This window comes from Podarcis cretensis, assembly GCF_951804945.1.
Source record: "Podarcis cretensis genome assembly, chromosome: 12".
Taxonomy (NCBI): Eukaryota; Metazoa; Chordata; class Lepidosauria; order Squamata; family Lacertidae; genus Podarcis; species Podarcis cretensis.
This window is the reverse complement of record NC_137181.1, coordinates 12617218-12640744: the sequence shown is the minus strand read 5'-3', so window position 1 is coordinate 12640744 and position 23527 is coordinate 12617218.

Here is a 23527-nt window from a genome sequence, read left to right as displayed (position 1 = left end):
CAGAGCAGCGATGTCACGCTGGCCACGTGACCCGGAAGTGTCTCCGGACAGCGCTGGCCCCTGGCCTCTTAAGTGAGATGGGCGCACAACCCCAGAGTCTGTCAAGACTGGCCCGTACGGGCAGGGGTACCTTTACCTTTACCTTTAAGTTTAAATTTAGATCAACCAGATTGAGCCAAATGCTTATGGGGGGCAGGATTGTTCATTTTGTGGAATACTGGCATACATTATGAAATTAACCCTTTGGGGTAAAGTCATCTTTCTTGATCTGTCCACATGTCAACCGCAGTTTATTTGTTGATCTCTCAAACAGGGCTGTTTCCCAGCCCTCCTTTTTAAAGGGGATTGTGGGGTTCTATTTACAGATGGATGTGCCCTTTACGCAGTGGGGGCTGGTACTCAATATGACTGGTAGGGCGGAGGGCAGGGAGTCTGACAGGAAGTGCAGCCTCAGTCAATGACCAGGAGGGCCATATCCTGATTGGTTGTCATTGAGGTCAGTGGGGGCCAGCTGAGGGCAGACTGAAGTTGGTGACACAGTGCTCCATTCATTCTAATGGACCAGCCTCCAGTGCCTTTACAACTGATACACTGTGCATCAGTGTTCTCAGATATCTGCACCCACGTACGAAATGCAGGATGACAAAGGCCCCTCCTCAGATATTTTTGACAGGCAAAATGTTTGTCCCACCCAACATAAGCCATGAAGCGCCTTTGCTAATTAATTCTGGCACATAACAGCCGATGCTTGTGCCACTGGTCTTTGGGAAATCACAGTCAATTGGCAGCCCGGCACCCCAATGCAAAGAGACAGAAAACCAATTTCCTCCCCATCTTAATTTGGCTGTTCTGATCTCTTACAGTAAACACTAAGCTGCTTCTCTAGGAATAAAAATGTCATTTTCATGCTGAAAGCCGGATGTCAATTTTAATTAAGCTGCTTATTTACAGATCTATATCGTGATTTGCGCCTCGCGGAGGAGCTCAGAGCAACGGGTGGTGTTTTTCTCTCCTGGTCTTTGCTTTCAGAGAAAAATAGCTGGTACAGTTTGTACAGCTACAAAGGCCCCTCTTTGTACCACATGTTTTCCGTCGCAAAAGGAAGCCTCTTTGAAAAGTGACAGACCTAGGAAGAAGGGGAAATGTAGACAGATTTCTTATGAGATGCTATTTACCCTTTAAAAAGTATAATGAATGCTGTCCTTCTTTAGAACTCATTCTCCTGGCTATCACTGGTACAGAAACACTATCACATCCAACCCATATATTTTAAAGCTCATTAAAATCACATTGCTTCCCCCAAAGAATCCTGGGATCTGTTGTTTACCCTTCACAGAGCTTAAATTTTCAAAGCACTTGGCAAACTCTAGTTCCCAAGATCCTGGGGCAGAGGGCGCTGCAGGGGGGTGGAGCCACTTCCTGTCCCTGAAATCCACAGCTATGGAATTTTGACAGTTGCTCAACAACTTTGGTCCACTCCAGGCGCTGGTGGGAGTTGCTATGCTGCTGATCCTTTGGGAGATACCATGGCCTTAAAATGTGTGCTAAACATGTGTAGGATGTTAGAATTCCTGATCTATGATTGCAGTCATGGGATTTTTGTCTTTCACATGACGGTATATGTTTTAACTCCACAGAGTGGGAAGTGATGGAGACAGGATGTTTGTGTTACTGTGTTCCGTGAAGTGGGACAATTGTCCTTTGTTCTTTTTCTCTTTGCTGTCTGATGCTAGAGAGAGAGGGAGTCATGTTGCAGTGCTCCGTGTGTGTTTATATGTAAATAAAGTAGATTAGCCAAAGTGCTGAGTTGCTGAGGTCTGTCACACAAAATGCACAAACTCTGTGGATCCCTAAGTGTGCCGGTGTCGGTTGGCATCGGTCGATGTGATGTTCGGGCAGAAGAAAGCTTATGAAGCTCCCAAACGATCGAGCAGGAGGGAGGGAACATGCCAGTCGGGCATGTGTCTCTGCCAGGGTCCTACTCGAGTGTAGGCCGAGCTCCTGACAACGCTGTGTGAATGTGAACTTTCTGTCAGTAAGAGCTGTTCAGTAGTGGAATGGTCTCCCCACTCCGTGGATTCATGTAGATGTTAAACAGAATGGGGATAAAATCAAACCTTGAGAAACTCCACAATGAAGGCTCCACTGGGCCAAAGCATCACCCTCTGGAAGTGGCCATCCAAGTAAGACCAGATCCATCACAAAGCAGAGCCTCTACCTCAGACAGCTACTCTAGAAGGATACCATGGTTAATCTTCTGGAGAGGTTTTTGAACCTGATGAATCCGTAATTCTAGGCCTAAGATTACTGATTCAGGGCACTGCTGTCTTTAACAAAAAACTGTTTTTGATTTTTGGTTTTACTGCTATGATACTATATGCTTGTAAGATGATAGTTATGCCCTTTAAAAAGAACTAAATGCAGTGAAGGGGGAAAAATTCTAGGCATGGAAATGGTAGTTGAAGTCAGCAGAACAGTTAGAGAGTTTATGGCTTCTGCTTCATCACTTCTATAAAAATCGGACATTAATCTCCTCCTTACCTGCCAAACCCAGTGTTTCTTTTCCCTGCTGAGTCAGCAGGACCTGGGCAGGGGCTGAATTACTTAAATGAGTGATGGGAGCAGCAAAGCTTTGCACTCCGTGCAGGTTGTTACTGCCGCTTGCAGAAAGAGAGCTATTTATTTGCAAGTGGCATAATCGCATAAGACAGTTAGGAGAACTACTCAAGAGAAGTGACAAGATTGGCTCTTGCTTTCCCATCTCCTGGTCTGTGGTGCCTGCCAAACTGCATCAAAGGTCCAAAACAATCAGGCAAGTTTCTTCTGCAGTGACTGCCTGCATCCTTTTTACACAAAAATTCCGATCCTATGCAACACTAGCTCTGCATAGGATTGAGCCTAACTCTGTATTGAATTATGCTGAGAATGCATTGCAAAGCTCTGATCGGGTTACCTTTGCAATCCAGGCCAGGGAACTGCAATTTCCTAGCAACCTAGACTGAACTCTGTCACTGATTTCTCATCTAGCCTCAGGCAAATATTCCTGTAGACAGTAGGGGCCCAGTGAAGAGAATGGGTCCTACAGCTTCATTTCCTCCTGTTGCCTCTGAACATTTAATGGAACAAGCGGGATTTGGGGGCTGAAACCTGACAATACTAATCTAAATGAATGAAAACAATGTGGTAGCCAATGTGCTAGAGACTTCCAGAAAAGGTATAACCAGTGGGGGACCTTGGGGTCTCAAATTTCAGCAGTTCCTGCAACGCCAATATTCAGCATCCCCTGCCTCTTGCCCTCCATTCTACATCATAGCTGTGGCGCCCCCAAGGCTCCATGCCCAGTGCGATGGAACTGGCCGCGCTCCCCTAAATTCGCCTCTAAATTCGACCTGAGTCCTCATGGAGCTTGCTGGCTCAGAACTTGAGGTTTTCACTGTACCTTTACAACTATGGTTTAAATGGGAAGAACAGCGAAGTTATGTGGTTTTAGCAGAAATGTTATAAGGGTTTAGGAAAAAATAGACTGTTAATTGGTGAAAGGAGGGAAAGTAAAGTTACATTATATTGAGATAAATTACAGAACAAAAATTGGAAAAGATGGAAAGGATTTGCTGAAATAGTTAATTGAATTAGAATACAAAAAAGGGAGGTGTGAGGAGGTCAAGGAAACAAGCAAATGAAAGATAAGCTGGGAAGATTAGTTGTGTTTTTTTCCCCTTATTGTGATGTGTTGTTTTGTTTTTGTTTAATATGTTGTTATTACTTTTACTTTTGCTTTTTGTAACCCTTAAATTTTTTAATAAATATTATTTTTTTAAAAAAATAAATAAATGGGACGAACAGCAATTGTGGTTTTTGTCATGGGCTCCTTCCCAAGGACCAAGTGAGTGAGGGGCACCAGCAAAAGGATGAAGATGCCACAATAAATTAGTACCGTATTTTTCGCTCTATAAGACGCACCAGGCTATAAGACGCACCTAGTTTTTGGAGGAGGAAAACAAGAAAAAAAATATTCTGAATACCAGAAGCCAGAACAGCAAGAGGGATCGCTGCGCAGTGAAAGCAGCAATCCCTCTTGCTGTTCTGGCTTCTGGGATAGCTGCACAGCTCGCATTCACTCCATAAGATGCACACACATTTCCCCTTACTTTTTAGGAGGGAAAAAGTGAGTCTTATAGAGCCAAAAATACGGTAGTTTTAAAACAGGGTGGCTTTTTTTTAATAGACCGTGGGCCACGTTTCATTCTGGGAAGCCTTCCAAGGGCCTTATGCCAGGTGTGGCCAGAGCCAGAGACATAAATAATTGGAGTAACAAATGCAAATTTCACCTTTGTACAGTAGGCTAGCTTCTACACTCACCTCTTTATCCTCCATTCATACACGCAAAAGGCATTATCAGAGTTCAAGGAAACATTCCAGCCAGGCACAACCACTCACGGTGGGCAGGGCTTGTGAGGGACGTGGCCTGGAGAGAGTTCCAAGGGCCACAATAAGCCTGGAGGGCCACATTTGCTTTTTTATATATATATAAATTTTTTATTAGTTTTCCAATTTTATAAAACACAACAGAAACAACATACAAACAAACACATAAATTCATAATTTCTTAACCTTATTTTCATAAGCCTCTTTTCTCGGACTTCCCCATACCTTCCCTTTTTTGCATCCTTTTTTATTTTTAACAATTATTCAACAACCCTTTTAACCAATTAAATTTAAATTCATTCTCCTTTTCAATTTCACCCTAAATCAAACAAAATTTACCGCTGTAATTCTACATCTTCCTCTCCCTTAGCATTTTAGCACTCCTCAATTTTATAGTAGCTCTTAAGATATATTTTAAACTTCTTCCAGTCTTCTTCCACAGTCTCTTTCTCTTGGTCACGGATTCTGCCGGTCATTTCTGCCAATCCCATAAAGTCAATCACTTTCGCCTGCCATTCCTCCAGCGTGGGTAGCTCTTGTGTCTTCCAATATTTTGCTAGAAGAATCCTTGCTGCCGTAGTAGCGTACAGAAAAAAGTTTTTATCCTTCCTCGACACCAACTGGCCGACCATACCCAAGAGAAATGCCTCTGGTTTTTTATGAAAAGTGCATTTAAGTACTTTCTTAATCTCATTATAAATCATTTCCCAGAAGGCCTTAATCTTTGGGCAGGTCCACCAAAGGTGGAAGAAGGTACCTTCAGTCTCTTTACATTTCCAACATTTATTATTGGGCAAATGATAAATCTTCGCAAGCTTGACTGGAGTCATGTACCACCTATAAATCATTTTCATAATGTTTTCTCTTAAGGCATTGCATGCCGTAAATTTAATACCTGTGGTCCATAACTGCTCCCAGTCAGCAAACATAATGTCATGACCTATGTCTTGTGCCCATCTGATCATGGCTGGCTTCACTGTCTCATCTATTGTATTCCACTTCAGCAGCAAGTTATACATTCTTGATACATTCTTAGTATTGGGTTCTAACAGTTCTGTTTCTAGTTTCGATTTCTCCACCTGGAAACCAATTTTCCTGTCTTGTTTATAGGCCTCCATTATTTGAAAATAATGGAGCCAATCTCGTACCTTGGACTTTATTTTCTCAAAACTTTGTAGTTTAAATTCACCACCTTCTTGTTCCAAAATTTCAGAATATTTTGGCCAATTAGTTCTCATATTAAGTTTCTTTACCTCCTTAGCCTCCATCGGTGAAAGCCACCTGGGAGTTTTATTTTCCAATAAATCCTTATACCGAATCCAAACATTGTACAGTGCTTTCCTAACAATATGATTCTTAAAACCCTTATACACTTTAACCTTGTCGTACCAAATATATGCATGCCAACCGAAACTCATATCAAATCCTTCCAAATCCAGAATGTCTGCATTTTCAAGAAGTAGCCAGTCTTTTAGCCAGCAGAAAGCTGCCGATTCATAATACAGTCTTAAGTCCGGCAGGGCAAACCCCCCTCTTTCTTTAGAATCAGTAAGTATCTTAAACTTTATTCTGGGCTTTTTGCCCTGCCAGACAAATTTAGATATATCTTTCTGCCACTTCTTGAAACAATCCAATTTATCAACGATTTGTAATGTCTGAAACTGGAGGGCCACATTTGTCCCCTGGCATTGAGCTTCCCCACCCCTGGTTTAAAGAGATAAGGCAAATCTCCAGACTCAGAAACTCTGTTGCTACTGATGATCAGGGAATTCTAGCTTGTGAAAAAAGATGGGTGATTCTCTTTCAGTCTAGGAAGTGTTTACTATAAAGCCTGGATAGAGTGGGATGGAGTGCAGGAAAGATGACAAGCTCTACATTTTAAGGAGCGAAGGGATGCAGCCAGACCTGCTGCTATCTAGGCTGGCTGGCTGAGCATAAATATGAGCCTCACCCAGTGACACCTTATCAAAGAGAGCAATGCTCAGTGACTGCAGCTTAGTGTCTGAGGGGAGTTGAAAAAAACCGATTGCACATTTGCACACATTTGAGGGAGGTGAAATGAGGAAATAGCACTTCTTCCAAACAGTATTCAGCCTGATGGGGAAATCCAAGCTGTTGCCTTGACAACATTTCACTCTTAACATTTTAAAAAGACCACTTTAGCAAGGGGTTATCTGTAGCTTATTATGAAGGGAAACTGCCAAGGGAATCTAAAGGTGTCAAGGAGACCAAATGCTGCTTGGCTTCTTGAACAACAATGAAATATTAAATGAAAATCCTGCAGATATTTATGCTGAGCTTCAGGACCAACACATGTTACTTAGCATATTTTTTTACACACAACACACACATTTTGTATTCTAAAATTGAATTGCATGAATAAAGCAAAAGTACTCATTGACATGTAGGTGGGTTCAGGCGTGACCCAAGACTGAGATTCAGCTCAAAAAGGACTTACATCAGGAACAAGAACAAGAATGACAAATGGGGCACTTGGCCCAGTATATATACCTTAAGCCGGCCCAGACAAAACACACACACCGCCTGTGATAGGTCACCCTAATGCTGCAATTAGCGAATCACAACACTAGTCCTATCTCAGCAGGGATTGGCTGCCTTCCAGCTCCTAACAATGTCATTGGAGGGTTTTAGAATCCTCTCTGTCTCTTGTTACGCAGAGCTCCTGAAGGCCTAGACTTGCATTGCATGCATACAGCCTGGCTTTGGCCAAAATACCTGCATACGTAACACTCATCACCAGTAAATTTTCTGTAGCTTTAGTCTCCTTCAGACATGCTAAGGCCATGCTGGCTGGGGTTGATAGGAGTTGTGGTCCAAACCATCTGGAAAGGTTGTTAAGGAATGTGTGGGTAGGGTAGAGGGGGAGTTGGACTGCAAACCGTCTCCTTCCTGGTTACTTGAATCCACTGGTTCAGATCCTGACCTCCGAAGCGGCAGAAAACAAGCTTGTTCCATTTTCCATTTGACAACCCTTCCGATATTTGAAGATGGCTATCGCATAACTTCCTCGTCTTCTCTTCTCCAGCGTAAACATACCCAGCTCCCTCAACTATTCCTCATAAGGCTTGGTTTCCAGACCCCTGATCAAATTGGTTGCCCTCCTCTGAACATATCCCAGAAGGCACCTCCGTGAGCAGGTGGAGATGAGTGGAGAAGCAGCTATGTGGAGTACCTGGCACAGGGATCAACCCACTGCTGCCCAAGCTGCTCAGGTGAGGGTCCAACACCACATCTGAGCTGCCAGTCCTAGCACCTGCGGTGTCCTGTCTTTGCACCAGCATGTCTGGTTTGGCCTGTTCTCTTGCAGCTTTGCCTGTTGGTGGCTCACCTCATGTGCCCCCCCCCATTCCTTTTTATGGCATCTTCCAGAAAACCCAGCACAGCATAACATGGAAACTGGCACTTATATGCTTGTTTCACAGTACTTTACCTAAATTATAATGAATCGCTTAGCGGCAAAGCGCTGTGTGCATTGGAGCAGGGGGAGCCTGTAGGTGTGTGTCCCCCCCCCCATTTTTCAGGTTCTCCAATTTTATATAAATAGCAGCTGATTATATCTCGGCAACAAGTTGATAAGAACTACATTTTACAGGTACTTCACTCTCCTTCCTCTCTCGCTCCCTAATTCATATTCAGATCCCACCACTCTCAAGTGCTCTCTCTGCATGCCTTTCTTTTGGAAACATGGTTCTCAGTTTTGATTCACTGGTATTTTCTCCACATGACCTAGATAGTGAAATGTCTTACGAAAGCCAAGACATGATTAGCTACCTGCGTGCGTGCTTGCATATCCAGAATTTAAATGAATCACCCACGATCACTGCAGGGCACAGCATCGGCAAATGATTTTGAAATCGGTGAGCTTTCTGGAACAATTGCTAGGTCCTTGGCACTTGTGACATAAAGGTTCACTTTCCCCCTCCTGCACTGAAATCCCTGCAGCAGGGTGGCATCTGGTCCCCAAACTTACCAGGAGCCCCTACCCATCTGTTACCCCAGGAATGGAGAACCTCTAGCCTGCAGGCGAAAATTGGCCCACTGGGGATTCAAATTTGGCATGTGATGCTGTTTTCCCCACAAGCCCATGCCCTCCCTCTGACATAATATGTGACATCAGGCAGAGATGTGGTGCTTGGGCATATTCGCAAGTCCTAAGTGCACTCCTGGTTGTGTCAAAAAGCCTGCTGAATCAACTGTGTGAGCAAGTTTTCCCTGACAAACTTGTTTGTACAACCTATTATTATTATTATTATTATTATTATTATTATTATTATTATTATTATTATATTTCTATACCACCTTTCATTCAAGAATCACAGGGCAGTTTACCATATAAAAACAGAAAAATGCGCAACGTAGCAACAAGCAAAAACAAGAACCCCTAGCACCACACATAGTTTAAAAGGCCATAGATTGTTTAATTAGCCAAAGAAAGGCCTGGGAGAAGAGGTATGTTTTTGTCTGGTACCTAAAGATTTGTAATGAAGGTACCAGGCAAGCTGCCCTTGGAAGAGCATTCCACAAACTGGGAGCTCTGCAGAAAAGGCCTGTTCTCGTGTCCCCATCCTCTGGACAGCTCGTGGAGGAGGCACACAAAGAAGGGCCTCAGATGATGATCTCAGGGTCCGGAGGCAGTCCTTGAGGTATTGCGGCCATGGGCTTTATAGGTCTAAACCAGCACATTGAATTGGGCCCAGAAACTGATTGGCAGCCAGTGCAGTCAGGCCAGCATCAGTGTAATGTGCTTAAACCATTTTGCCCTGGTGAGCAATCGGGCTGGCCAATTCTGCACCAGCTGAACTTTCCAAACCATCTTTCACCTGCTGAGCATCCCACCATCTGGGGAATTTTCTGGCTTATATGACTGGCGCTCCTGTCAAAGCCCTAGCCGACCTCTGGAACATCTGGATGGCTCAGGCTATTCACATGATTTGCTCTTGGATGGCCCACATAGAAGACTGTGTGCTTCTGAATGCAACTCTCTGGAAAGATCCACTTCCTGACCTGTCTCAAAGAGAGGAAATTAGAGAGGGAGTTTGGAGTGGCTCTGGCCCCATCCTCTGCCAGCTCTGGTCTTGTCTGCCATTGGCATGTGGCACCCGAACATGTACCACCATGGGAATACAATCCTTGGTGGAATAATCCCCCCCAACCAATGCATATCCCTGATGTTTGTGCAGGATCAGACGGGTGAAGGAGACAAGCCTTATGTTATGCACAGTAGCTCTGGTAACGAAGCCCTAAATGTCTGAGTCACAGCCGAGCTGCAATCTGATTTTGAGTTTCTTATCTATCTTTTGTTGGAATCCTGGCATTATTGGTTTTGATAAACACACTTTTATATCCTCTCAGTGTGAGCTGTTGTGACACCGGAATGATGCAATATCTCTCAGGTCAGACCTGAGACAATTTTTTCCTGATGAAACTGTCAAGCCTTGTCCTTTCAGATTTCTCAGAGGAGACAGCAGTCATCTCAGCAATTTCCACACTGCACTCTATCATCCTACTCTGAAATTCACCCCTTGATTTAACTATCTCACTATGCCTCCTGTTGGTCTGGGCAGAGAGGTAATTGACAACTCCCTTACTCTCTGCTTTTTTCTTTTTTCTTTTTGAAGTTTCCTTTCTGTTCCTGAGTATCATTGTCTTGCAAAGTTCTGTTTTTATTTATTTGCGGTCCTTGGGTGACACATCTTGAATTTTTGAGGTCACTGGGAAGCAATTATTGTTTTTCCTCTGTCACAAGAAGTACACACGTAGGCTATCTATCCTTGAGTAACATCCAGGCTGGAATATTGTAATGCATTGTACATGGAGATGCAATTATGAAATGTTCAGAAACTTCAGCTGGGGCAAAACAATCACCTGATGCTGTTTTCAACAGATAAGTGAAATCACTTGAACAGACTTCTTGCCTTTGCAGTGTTTGGCAAATAAGTTAGCAAAAGTTACTGGTCCTCAAGCAATTTTACCAGCTCATGCATAGCCATTCAAGGTAACTCGGTCACCAAGAAAAGGAAAACTTCTTGTGGGTAGGAAAACGATGGAGAAATATATTGAAAAGTGTATAAGGAACAAATTATTGACAGTCTGGATGCTGTCAATTGCTATTCTATCTATGAATGTGAACATAGGAAGGATTGGAGTTGGATGAAAACCCCAAGGAAATTGTGGTCTGTATTAAGTGAATGCATTGGAGGAGAGGTGGCTCAAATTTCACTTTAGCCACCAGTTTTTTAGGTGGCTTTAGGCATGCAAATTTTCTAATTGAAAAGAATTTTTTGTCGTGTATGGAAAAGCATGCATGCATACAAGTTCTCACCTGCCGTGGTACAGCCTAGATACAGGTGCAGTACCTCAGTGAGAGGTAGAAATCAGCCCTGGCACCTCTGGCAACCTGGTATAAAATTAGAAAGCTTCACATTCCTCTCCTTTTGTTCCCACCTGTCTAAGGACTATGGAGGGAGAGAACTGTTTGTTCCAAATCACACACTTTGCTAGAACAATCAATCTGTCAAAAGTTGTCAGTCCTCTGCAATTAGTTCCAAAGCTGATTGACTCACATCTCCACCTTTGTGTTTACTTTTCATTCCAAAAATTAAATGGCAGAGGAAGGCTTCTGTCACCTACTTTAAGAGGACGTTTGTATGTTTGTTGTCCTTTGTTCAAACAGTGGTTGTGTATGCACTCCTGCTTACTCTGCATCCAGTCCACTCCCACCACTGGTTTGGGAAGAGGTTGCGATGTTAGCTACAAGTCACATCTATCCTGTATCTATCCTATAATTTGTTATGAAACACTGTGTTTTGATGCGACTTTCCCCCCCAAACCAATTCGATCTGAACTGAGAAAAAGAATGACCTAGCCACCTTTCAAGATGGCACTGTGTACACAGCCAGCAGCAAGGAGACATGCTATTCCAAGCTGCTGGATCTCTTAAGAAAGAGGGAAATGAAGCCAGCTTTTTCAGTATGTGACATGTGCTGCACAGCTGGTTCAAATGAGTTTAGGTAAAGATAAAGAGACCCCTGATCATTAGGTCCAGTTGTGACCGACTCTGGGGTTGCGGCGCTCATCTCACTTTATTGGCCAAGGGAGCTGGTGTACAGCTTCTTGGTCATGTGGCCAGCATGACTAAGCCGCTTCTGGCGAACCAGAGCAGCGCACGGAAATGCCGTTTACCTTCCTGCCGGAGCAGTACCTATTTATGCTTTCGAACTGCTAGGTTGGCAGGAGCAGGGACCAAGCAACAGGAGCTCACCCCGTTATGGGGATTCGAACCACTGACTCTCTGATTGACAAGCCCTAGGCTCTGTGGTTTAACCCACAGTGCCACCCACGTCCCTTTTACCTGTTGCCAAATGCTGGGCTGATGTTAGCAGATGCTGACAAGAAAAGCCAAGTTCAAACAAAACACACACGAGTTTGGCGCACCAGGAATGAAAATTCTGGAGGAAGAGAATAACATTTTTCTTTGAGGTTCCAGCAAAGGGCTCAGCCTGAAGTGACCCAGCTATAAATGCTTCCAGCCCACGAGATCTGTCATGCACTTAAGTGTTCTGTAAAGGTGGCAATCTGCCTTATAACTTTGGTGGCTAGTAGCAACGTCCCATTAAAATGGAAGCCTCTTTATTAAAGCTGTCAACACACAACTGTTTATGTAACCCCAGTAATATTTGCAGGTGCAGTCAGGAAACACATTTTCATGAAGCTATGGTAGTGTAGCCACTCACACAATGGCGAGAAACTCATGACATGAAGTGACTGGCCGGTAATTATCGGGCGTCAAATAGATTCAGACCATCAATCGCTTAGAAACAATCCACTATCTCATAGAAAGCAAGAGAAGGTGTGCTAAGTTTCCTTTGTGCGGTTATACAAAAGGTACGCTCCGATAATCATTTACCAGAAGTGGGGCTAATAGTTCAAGCTTTTAACTTTTGTTCCGCATCACTGGAGTTCTTCCTCCACACATCACATGCTTCTTTAAAAAAATAAAAATATTTCCCCATGTTCCCCTTCTGTTATTTTCTTTTTTTAAATTTCCCTCTCACTGCAGTTATTGTATTCCAGCAGTGGGCTCTGGTACCCAATGGGACTGTTAGATTGAGGCGGAGCCAATGACAGACAGAGCCTGATTGGATGTAGGCAGGCAGATGGGGGAGGTGAATAGGCTTCTGCCTCATTTGCCCTGATGGACCAGGGCTGTAGTTGCTGTGGTGGCTCTGGGATGAGGGAAGGGCATTCTGCACACAGAGGAATAATCCTGTCACTCTAAGACAGAGTTCAGCAAACTTTTTCAGCAGGGGGCTGGTCCACTGTCCCTCAGACCTTGTGGGGGGCCGGACTATATTTTGAAGGGGGGGGAGAACAAATTCCTATGCCCCACAAATAACCCAGAGATGCATTTTAAATAAAAGGACATATTCAACTCATGTAAAAACACGTATTGAGAAGGCGACTGGGCCGGATCCGGCCCCCGGGCCTTAGTTTGCCTACCCATGCTCTAAGATGAAAGGGGCTCTCTAGCCACATGTTATGAGTGATTCATATGCCAGGGCACACCACTGCCCTCTGAAACCTGGTCTGACAGAGCAGCAGAACTGAAATTCCATGCATGTTTGCAATTTGAACAAGTATACATTCAGATTCCTAAATAAAAGAGTTTACTCACGCTGAGTAAATTCTGGGTGAATGCATAGTCATGGGGAAAAAGTTAGCTTTGACTCATCATTATGACATTATCAGCTTACGTCTTTCCAGAGATCTCTAGGCTATATTTTTCATGAACTTGTCACTTTTTTTTAGCCATAGATAGAATAGCTTCAGAATTATTTATATGTATATATACAGCTTAGAAAACTGCAGTAGAACAGGGGCTGGGAACCTTTTTCAATCTGAGGACCACACACTGGCGGAGGAAGAGGAATATGGGGGGCTTGCTGATCGGAAGGTCGGCGGTTCAAACCCCTGTGACGGGGTGAGCTCCTGTTGCTCAGTCCCTGCTCCTGCCAACCTAGGAGTTTGAAAGCACGTCAAAGTGCAAGTAGATAAATAGGTACCATTCCAGCGGGAAGGTAAACGGCATTTCCGTGTGCTGCTCTGGTTCGCCAGAAGCGGCTTAGTGATGCTGGCCACATGACCCAGAAAAACTATCTGTGGACAAATGTCAGCTCCCATGGCCAGTAAAGTGAGATGAGCGCCGCAACCCCAGAGTCGTCTGCGACTGGACTTAAAGGTCAGGGGTCCCCTTTACCTTTACCTTTACAATACATGCCACCAGGTCAGATGTGGCAAAATGGGTGTCAGTCAACACCGTATGACTATGCTGAGTTGCCAGTTGATGCTCTTGCTGCTACATTCTGCACTTAGCTGCAGTTTCTGGAGCATTTTCAAGGGTAGCCCAAGGTAGAGTGCATTACGGTAGTCTACATGGGAGGTAACTGGAGCACTCAGTAAGGCTGTCTTGGTAAGGCTGCCCTGATCCAGCAGGCCACTGCTGTTGATATGCACATGCATCCATTTGCATTGTACAGATTATGCGCCATCTATTTGAGGACAAGTTCAATCTAATTCATGTATGCTTCCATGATGTACCTCCTGCTGACTGTTTGTACTGTGCCCATATAAATAAAATATCTGAGTACCTGCAGTGCAAATGAGGGAGGTGATCAAAGCTGTTTCCCGTACCCCATTCATAAAAGGATATTACCATGCACAGAAGTTTTGAATGTGCCTTTTAAAACCTCAATTTAACTCCATAAAGATTTTAATTAGCTGCAGTCAGAAGATGCACTCTTATGTTCTAGCATTAGTGTGATGGTATGCTTTGATTCATTTCAGCTTTCCACCTTGCTGTGCGAAATGAATATTTACAGTCATGGGAATGTGGAAAGGCAGATTTTATTTTTTAAGTAATTATAAAATATATAAATATGTTTTGTACCAAGTCAGACAGTGATATATGAACTAGGTACTGAACTAGGTTGACTAATGGTCTGATCCAGGAGGGCTGTTCTCATTCTCTTATTCCAGTTCAGGTAGGAAGGAGCCAAATTGCATCTGGTCTGTCAGCCAAGCTGATTAAATGGACTTAGGTGATCCATCTCTCTGCTGCAGCCAGGTAGAATAGTAACAGATCGCCTATTACCTATCGTCTAACTCAAATAGTGACAGATCACCTATTACTGTACCTATTCTTTATCTCAAATGTCTGCAGCATTTCTTTGTTCTTTCGGTACATTTTCCCCATTTTAAAGTTCCATTTTGTTGCATGTTAAATTTGCCTATCTGTTTATTTCCTGAGACATTTGCGCCCTCGTCACGTAGCATGAATATTTCTTTGCTAGAATGCACATGCTGATATTTGGCCTTTCAGCAGAATTAGAGCAAAACCTCTGAACCATCAGAAAAAAAGAAAGAAACCAAGACTTCTTCTTCTTCTTCTTTTAAGCATTATTTTTGGCCACACAGCTTAAGGAAAACATGAAACTCTTTTAATGACTCAGAGGATGCTAGACATCAAAGGCCCCAGGAAGCCAAGTGAGAAATAAAAGTTACCCTAAACCCTGCAGGACAACCGGCTTCTTCACCCTAGTAAAGATACTTGCAATTCTGCTTTCACAGACTTGATGACCTTTCACTCCTGGTTGTTCAGTCTGCTGTGTCCTTGCAATGGGGGTGGTGGGAAATTCCAGTGAAATAAAGCTATCGGCTGAACTTGCTTTTCTGAGTTTAAGTAAGGTAGCTGTATTCTGAGCTATCATAATTTCTAGATACTGATCCAAGGGCTAAAACTGTTTGGTCCTCTCTAATGGATGTAGAGTCGCCAGGTCAGGAGCATCCCAGACCAAACCTGAGATCTAGGGACCTTGATGTCATGGGGCAGTCCTTGGAAATGATGGATAACTGGGAGATGAGAGAGGAGAAGGGCAGATCCTTCAGAGTGTCTAGGCTATAATTTGTGGCCAGCTCCTGCTGGGTTGAAGTTTGTAAGTTGCATGCATTGTTGTTGTGATGGTGGTGGTGGTTGGCGGCATTCTTGTCTACCTGAGTCTCCGCTTAGAGCTTCTATATGAACAAATTGTGCTGAAAACAGGGAAGCTGAGTCACAATGGCTCCAGAGCAACTGGTTGCACTTAGCCGGGGGAAAGCTAAGTGTGCTTTCCATGAGGAAAATGCTGTGGCAAAGAGCTTAGCCATTTCTAAAGATAGTGGTAGAGTCAGTAATTGCATTCTAATTATGCCAAACTCTGCTTCCATCAACATCCTTTTGGGAATATGGGGCCCTGGGAGTAGAAAGTTTGCGACACCCTGCTCCCTGTTGGAAGGGCTGCCAGCGGCACAGATCCACCCGCTCAATTCCTCCAGCATGCTCGACTGCCACTGCTTCTACTCCTGCTCAGCTATAGCACTGCTTTCGGCTCAGTGCCATGCCAGTGAGTTCTTCTGAGGACACAAATTCCCAATCCAATTGCATTCTGTCCTTCCTCCTCCTCTCCCTTTCACTGTCTTTCTTTTTTGCTCCTTTAAATAAATAATAAAAAACTAACCTATTTCATAGGGATGAATCTCCATTTGAAATGATCACAGAAGTAAGCAAACGACTGGATGTCCTACCACCTCTCTGAGAGCTTTCATCATCCCTACCTGGTGAGGTCATATCCAGGATTTTCTTAGTGCTCCATTCTGGCCAAGCAAGTCAGAAAATGCCGCCTGCAAGATAAACAACTGAAGTAAGTACAGAACATTACATTACTAAATGGTAGTAAACACGATGCCTTTCCCCCTATTCTTCTGGCAAGAGCTACAAATCACCAGTTTAATATATGACGAGAATACCCAAGGTAGATCCTGACTATGTGGGGACAATAAACTTTCCCGCTGATGCTGATAGGAGAGTCATTATGTACACAGCAGGAAGGCTTTGGAGAATTTTGTGCTGACTGTTTTTACCATTAATTGCAATCTGCCAGCTTCATGTTGGGTGAGGTGGCTCGCCGGGACTCAGTCCTGAAATATGTCTTGAACTGTTGTCTAGAAGGATGTCAGGCCAGGGGTTTAGCCTGTGTCCTCCCAGCCAGCTCTGCCTCAAAGAGAGAAATCCAGGTAGACCAGCCCCTACCAGACCAACTAAGTGACATAAATCCTATGACATCCTACTGGATCACAATGAAGGCCTAGCCAGTCCAGCATTCAGTTATCACTGCAACCAATCAAATGCCCATGGGGAGCCCACAAACAGGGCATGAGACCATATCCCCATCTGTAGCCAATATCCCCAGGAACTAGTGCTCAGGCATGCAATAAAAGCTTCTGGGTAAGGACTTCTTGTTGGTCTGAGCACTGAAGATGTCAAATATTTTCTGTTCACTGCTGGAAATGGAACAATGGCCATGCTGCAGGAATGGGGTTGCCTGGTGTTATCATGCTCCCTGCCCCACAACACCACAATGTTAGGAAGCTTCTTTGCTAAAAAAAAAGAAGAAGAAAAAAGCAAGCCAAGGTTTAGCCAATGGTTGCAGATCATGGCTAAGGAAGAGAGACCTTTACTAAGTTCCTGGGTTTGGACGACAGGCTAAACCAATCTTTGGCTTAGCTGTCCCACCAGACCTGAAAGAACTGGAGAGGAGCAATATAAGTGTGAGTTGTGTAAGTTTATTTATGTGGTCCTGGTAGACCATAGTTTGACATGTTAATAAGACTACTGAATGGCAGAGCCTTGGGTAATTCCGAAACAGCAGTAGCACTAAGTGCTCCCCTTAGAAGAAAACTAACCATGTTCTCTATACTATTTGCATCCTTTAAAAATCTTTCAGCTCTCTTCCTCTCTGTTGTAGTTTCTGAGCTGTGAGACTGCCTTCTTTGAAATCAATGATTCTTTCCAGGGTTTGGATTAACTGGAGGGCAGTCCTACCCATTTTGTTTCTTTGACATTTTAAAACCACTTGTTCGCTGTTCGTTTTTATCTCAGATTGTTCCGTACAGTACAGTCAAGGAAAGCATTAATAATTTTGCCTGCTAACAGCTGAAGAGGTAAGCGCCTAATGCAGCATAATGCAGAGGGCTCTGTTTGAATTTTAAGGCACTTTTGAAAAGAAGCCATAACTTTTGATAGGGAGAAGGAAGTAGTACTTATATATCAACCTTTGCCAACCCGGTGCCTTTCTGCAGAGGCAAAACTAGGCTTTATTTCACCCGGGTCAAAGACCCCGTTTGGCACCCCCCCATCACACACACACACACACACACACACACACACACACACACACAGAGTCTAGGGGCCTCAGTGGTGCTCTTCTGGAAGCTTCACCTGGGGCAGAAAACCTGGCTAGCACCCTCCCCCCCCCCCCAGCTACAGCTCTGCTTTCTGATGCTTTGGACAACTCCTAGCAGTCCCAGCTAGCACAGCTAGCACATGGCTGGGATCAGGCAGGGCTGTGTGTACCCCACATCCTGCTCTGTGCCCACATACGGCCTCTCAAGGCTGGTGTTCGTTGTCTGTATCCTGTAACATGTCATTGACACAATAATCATGCATGAATGGTGGGTTTATTCCGGACCATCCACGCATCATTCCCCTTTCTTTGTTGTTCTTTGTTGTTGTGATGCTTCTGCAATGTTGCCACATGATCGCCGTCTAAAGGTGCACATTTGTGTGGTGATGTCCTGTTGCAACAGGACAGGCACCAACTGGCAATGAAGCAGTATGGCTGCCCCCAAAGCTTTTGCAAGTGCAAACAGCACTGCAAGTGGGATCTTGCATAACCACCCCAATATCATCACGAGCACAAATCATATAGAATGCAGGAGAAAAATGATGCCCTCATGTGCTATGGAAGATGCTGCTACACACACACCCCACTGTTGTTGTTGTTATCATTTATATACCACCTGTCATCTGAAGATCTCAGGGCAGTTTACAAGATAAAAATACAGGATAGAAGCACAAAATAAATAGTCAAAACAATAACCCCAACTCCCCCAAATACATTTTAAAGGCTGTAGAATATTACTCAGCCAAAGGCCTGGTTGAAGAGGAAGGTTTTTGCCTGGCCCCTAAAATGTATAGTGAAGTTAAGTCTCAACAGACAGGCTGTTCAACTTTTGTACCTGGAGCGAGGAGAGGCATCCTCTTCTCCTTCACCCTAGGCAGCAAAATATCTTGTGTCAGCCCTGCAATGAGGAGACCAACTCATTGGCATGCAGTCCTTGAAAGAGCTCTCTCCACTGACCTGTGGCTCTTGGCTTGGAGAAGGGGAGCAAGGCTCACTCTGAGGTTGTACCTCTTGCCTACCAGGAAGAACATTCTGACAAGGGGGAGACCATCTTGGTCCCATTGATCAACACATTGATCAAGCTCCAAACTTGATTTCTTCTTCCCTCCCCACTCCTTTTTCCATTTGTATTGCTTCTGTTAGATTGTGAGCCTGCAGGCAAGGAGGGCCTTATTTATTTTCTTCTCAATATTCATGCTTAGAAAATGTTGGGCACTTTGTAATAGGAAGAGGAGGAGAAGGAACAGCTGTTCCAAGTGGAATGAAACATTGTAAAGAGACACCAACTCCCCCATCCTTTCCATCACACACCTTTCAGAAGCTTGTGAGTGCCATCTTAGCAAACAACTGTCATTCCGCTGTTGTAAGAAGAACTGTCATTCTATATTAAGTGAGTGTGGGCAGCTAATTAAACAACCTCACATTTCACGAAGGGCTTGTTTTGATAGAGAAAATGGGCTGCCAATGACGAGAGAGAAACTTATGAAGATCCTCAGTTCTCTGCCTCACAAGGCCATTTTCCGCATCCCAACAAAGTAAAGTCGCATATTTGCCACCGTCTTCCATTATTCAGGATTCTGCAGCTGCCTGGCATCTGTGGACAAATGTCAGCTCCCATGGCCAGTAAAGTGAGATGAGCGCCGCAACCCCAGAGTCGTCTGCGACTGGACTTAAAGGTCAGGGGTCCCCTTTACCTTTACCTTTACAATACATGCCACCAGGTCAGATGTGGCAAAATGGGTGTCAGTCAACACCGTATGACTATGCTGAGTTGCCAGTTGATGCTCTTGCTGCTACATTCTGCACTTAGCTGCAGTTTCTGGAGCATTTTCAAGGGTAGCCCAAGGTAGAGTGCATTACGGTAGTCTACATGGGAGGTAACTGGAGCACTCAGTAAGGCTGTCTTGGTAAGGCTGCCCTGATCCAGCAGGCCACTGCTGTTGATATGCACATGCATCCATTTGCATTGTACAGATTATGCGCCATCTATTTGAGGACAAGTTCAATCTAATTCATGTATGCTTCCATGATGTACCTCCTGCTGACTGTTTGTACTGTGCCCATATAAATAAAATATCTGAGTACCTGCAGTGCAAATGAGGGAGGTGATCAAAGCTGTTTCCCGTACCCCATTCATAAAAGGATATTACCATGCACAGAAGTTTTGAATGTGCCTTTTAAAACCTCAATTTAACTCCATAAAGATTTTAATTAGCTGCAGTCAGAAGATGCACTCTTATGTTCTAGCATTAGTGTGATGGTATGCTTTGATTCATTTCAGCTTTCCACCTTGCTGTGCGAAATGAATATTTACAGTCATGGGAATGTGGAAAGGCAGATTTTATTTTTTAAGTAATTATAAAATATATAAATATGTTTTGTACCAAGTCAGACAGTGATATATGAACTAGGTACTGAACTAGGTTGACTAATGGTCTGATCCAGGAGGGCTGTTCTCATTCTCTTATTCCAGTTCAGGTAGGAAGGAGCCAAATTGCATCTGGTCTGTCAGCCAAGCTGATTAAATGGACTTAGGTGATCCATCTCTCTGCTGCAGCCAGGTAGAATAGTAACAGATCGCCTATTACCTATCGTCTAACTCAAATAGTGACAGATCACCTATTACTGTACCTATTCTTTATCTCAAATGTCTGCAGCATTTCTTTGTTCTTTCGGTACATTTTCCCCATTTTAAAGTTCCATTTTGTTGCATGTTAAATTTGCCTATCTGTTTATTTCCTGAGACATTTGCGCCCTCGTCACGTAGCATGAATATTTCTTTGCTAGAATGCACATGCTGATATTTGGCCTTTCAGCAGAATTAGAGCAAAACCTCTGAACCATCAGAAAAAAAGAAAGAAACCAAGACTTCTTCTTCTTCTTCTTTTAAGCATTATTTTTGGCCACACAGCTTAAGGAAAACATGAAACTCTTTTAATGACTCAGAGGATGCTAGACATCAAAGGCCCCAGGAAGCCAAGTGAGAAATAAAAGTTACCCTAAACCCTGCAGGACAACCGGCTTCTTCACCCTAGTAAAGATACTTGCAATTCTGCTTTCACAGACTTGATGACCTTTCACTCCTGGTTGTTCAGTCTGCTGTGTCCTTGCAATGGGGGTGGTGGGAAATTCCAGTGAAATAAAGCTATCGGCTGAACTTGCTTTTCTGAGTTTAAGTAAGGTAGCTGTATTCTGAGCTATCATAATTTCTAGATACTGATCCAAGGGCTAAAACTGTTTGGTCCTCTCTAATGGATGTAGAGTCGCCAGGTCAGGAGCATCCCAGACCAAACCTGAGATCTAGGGACCTTGATGTCATGGGGCAGTCCTTGGAAATGATGGATAACTGGGAGATGAGAGAGGAGAAGGGCAGATCCTTCAGAGTGTCTAGGCTATAATTTGTGGCCAGCTCCTGCTGGGTTGAAGTTTGTAAGTTGCATGCATTGTTGTTGTGATGGTGGTGGTGGTTGGCGGCATTCTTGTCTACCTGAGTCTCCGCTTAGAGCTTCTATATGAACAAATTGTGCTGAAAACAGGGAAGCTGAGTCACAATGGCTCCAGAGCAACTGGTTGCACTTAGCCGGGGGAAAGCTAAGTGTGCTTTCCATGAGGAAAATGCTGTGGCAAAGAGCTTAGCCATTTCTAAAGATAGTGGTAGAGTCAGTAATTGCATTCTAATTATGCCAAACTCTGCTTCCATCAACATCCTTTTGGGAATATGGGGCCCTGGGAGTAGAAAGTTTGCGACACCCTGCTCCCTGTTGGAAGGGCTGCCAGCGGCACAGATCCACCCGCTCAATTCCTCCAGCATGCTCGACTGCCACTGCTTCTACTCCTGCTCAGCTATAGCACTGCTTTCGGCTCAGTGCCATGCCAGTGAGTTCTTCTGAGGACACAAATTCCCAATCCAATTGCATTCTGTCCTTCCTCCTCCTCTCCCTTTCACTGTCTTTCTTTTTTGCTCCTTTAAATAAATAATAAAAAACTAACCTATTTCATAGGGATGAATCTCCATTTGAAATGATCACAGAAGTAAGCAAACGACTGGATGTCCTACCACCTCTCTGAGAGCTTTCATCATCCCTACCTGGTGAGGTCATATCCAGGATTTTCTTAGTGCTCCATTCTGGCCAAGCAAGTCAGAAAATGCCGCCTGCAAGATAAACAACTGAAGTAAGTACAGAACATTACATTACTAAATGGTAGTAAACACGATGCCTTTCCCCCTATTCTTCTGGCAAGAGCTACAAATCACCAGTTTAATATATGACGAGAATACCCAAGGTAGATCCTGACTATGTGGGGACAATAAACTTTCCCGCTGATGCTGATAGGAGAGTCATTATGTACACAGCAGGAAGGCTTTGGAGAATTTTGTGCTGACTGTTTTTACCATTAATTGCAATCTGCCAGCTTCATGTTGGGTGAGGTGGCTCGCCGGGACTCAGTCCTGAAATATGTCTTGAACTGTTGTCTAGAAGGATGTCAGGCCAGGGGTTTAGCCTGTGTCCTCCCAGCCAGCTCTGCCTCAAAGAGAGAAATCCAGGTAGACCAGCCCCTACCAGACCAACTAAGTGACATAAATCCTATGACATCCTACTGGATCAAAATGAAGGCCTAGCCAGTCCAGCATTCAGTTATCACTGCAACCAATCAAATGCCCATGGGGAGCCCACAAACAGGGCATGAGCACCATATCCCCATCTGTAGCCAATATCCCCAGGAACTAGTGCTCAGGCATGCAATAAAAGCTTCTGGGTAAGGACTTCTTGTTGGTCTGAGCACTGAAGATGTCAAATATTTTCTGTTCACTGCTGGAAATGGAACAATGGCCATGCTGCAGGAATGGGGTTGCCTGGTGTTATCATGCTCCCTGCCCCACAACACCACAATGTTAGGAAGCTTCTTTGCTAAAAAAAAAAGAAGAAGAAAAAAGCAAGCCAAGGTTTAGCCAATGGTTGCAGATCATGGCTAAGGAAGAGAGACCTTTACTAAGTTCCTGGGTTTGGATGACAGGCTAAACCAATCTTTGGCTTAGCTGTCCCCCCAGACCTGAAAGAACTGGAGAGGAGCAATATAAGTGTGAGTTGTGTAAGTTTATTTATGTGGTCCTGGTAGACCATAGTTTGACATGTTAATAAGACTACTGAATGGCAGAGCCTTGGGTAATTCCGAAACAGCAGTAGCACTAAGTGCTCCCCTTAGAAGAAAACTAACCATGTTCTCTATACTATCTGCATCCTTTAAAAATCTTTCAGCTCTCTTCCTCTCTGTTGTAGTTTCTGAGCTGTGAGACTGCCTTCTTTGAAATCAATGATTCTTTCCAGGGTTTGGATTAACTGGAGGGCAGTCCTACCCATTTTGTTTCTTTGACATTTTAAAACCACTTGTTCGCTGTTCATTTTTATCTCAGATTGTTCCGTACAGTACAGTCAAGGAAAGCATTAATAATTTTGCCTGCTAACAGCTGAAGAGGTAAGCGCCTAATGCAGCATAATGCAGAGGGCTCTGTAAGGCACTTTTGAAAAGAAGCCATAACTTTTGATAGGGAGAAGTACTTATATATCAACCTTTGCCAACCCGGTGCCTTTCTGCAGAGGCAAAACTAGGCTTTATTTCACCCGGGTCAAAGACCCCGTTTGGCACCCCCCCATCACACACACACACACACACACACACACACACACACACACACGCACACACACACACACAGAGTCTAAGGGCCTCAATGGTGCTCTTCTGGAAGCTTCACCTGGGGCAGAAAACCTGGCTAGCACCCCCCCCCCAGCTACAGCTCTGCTTTC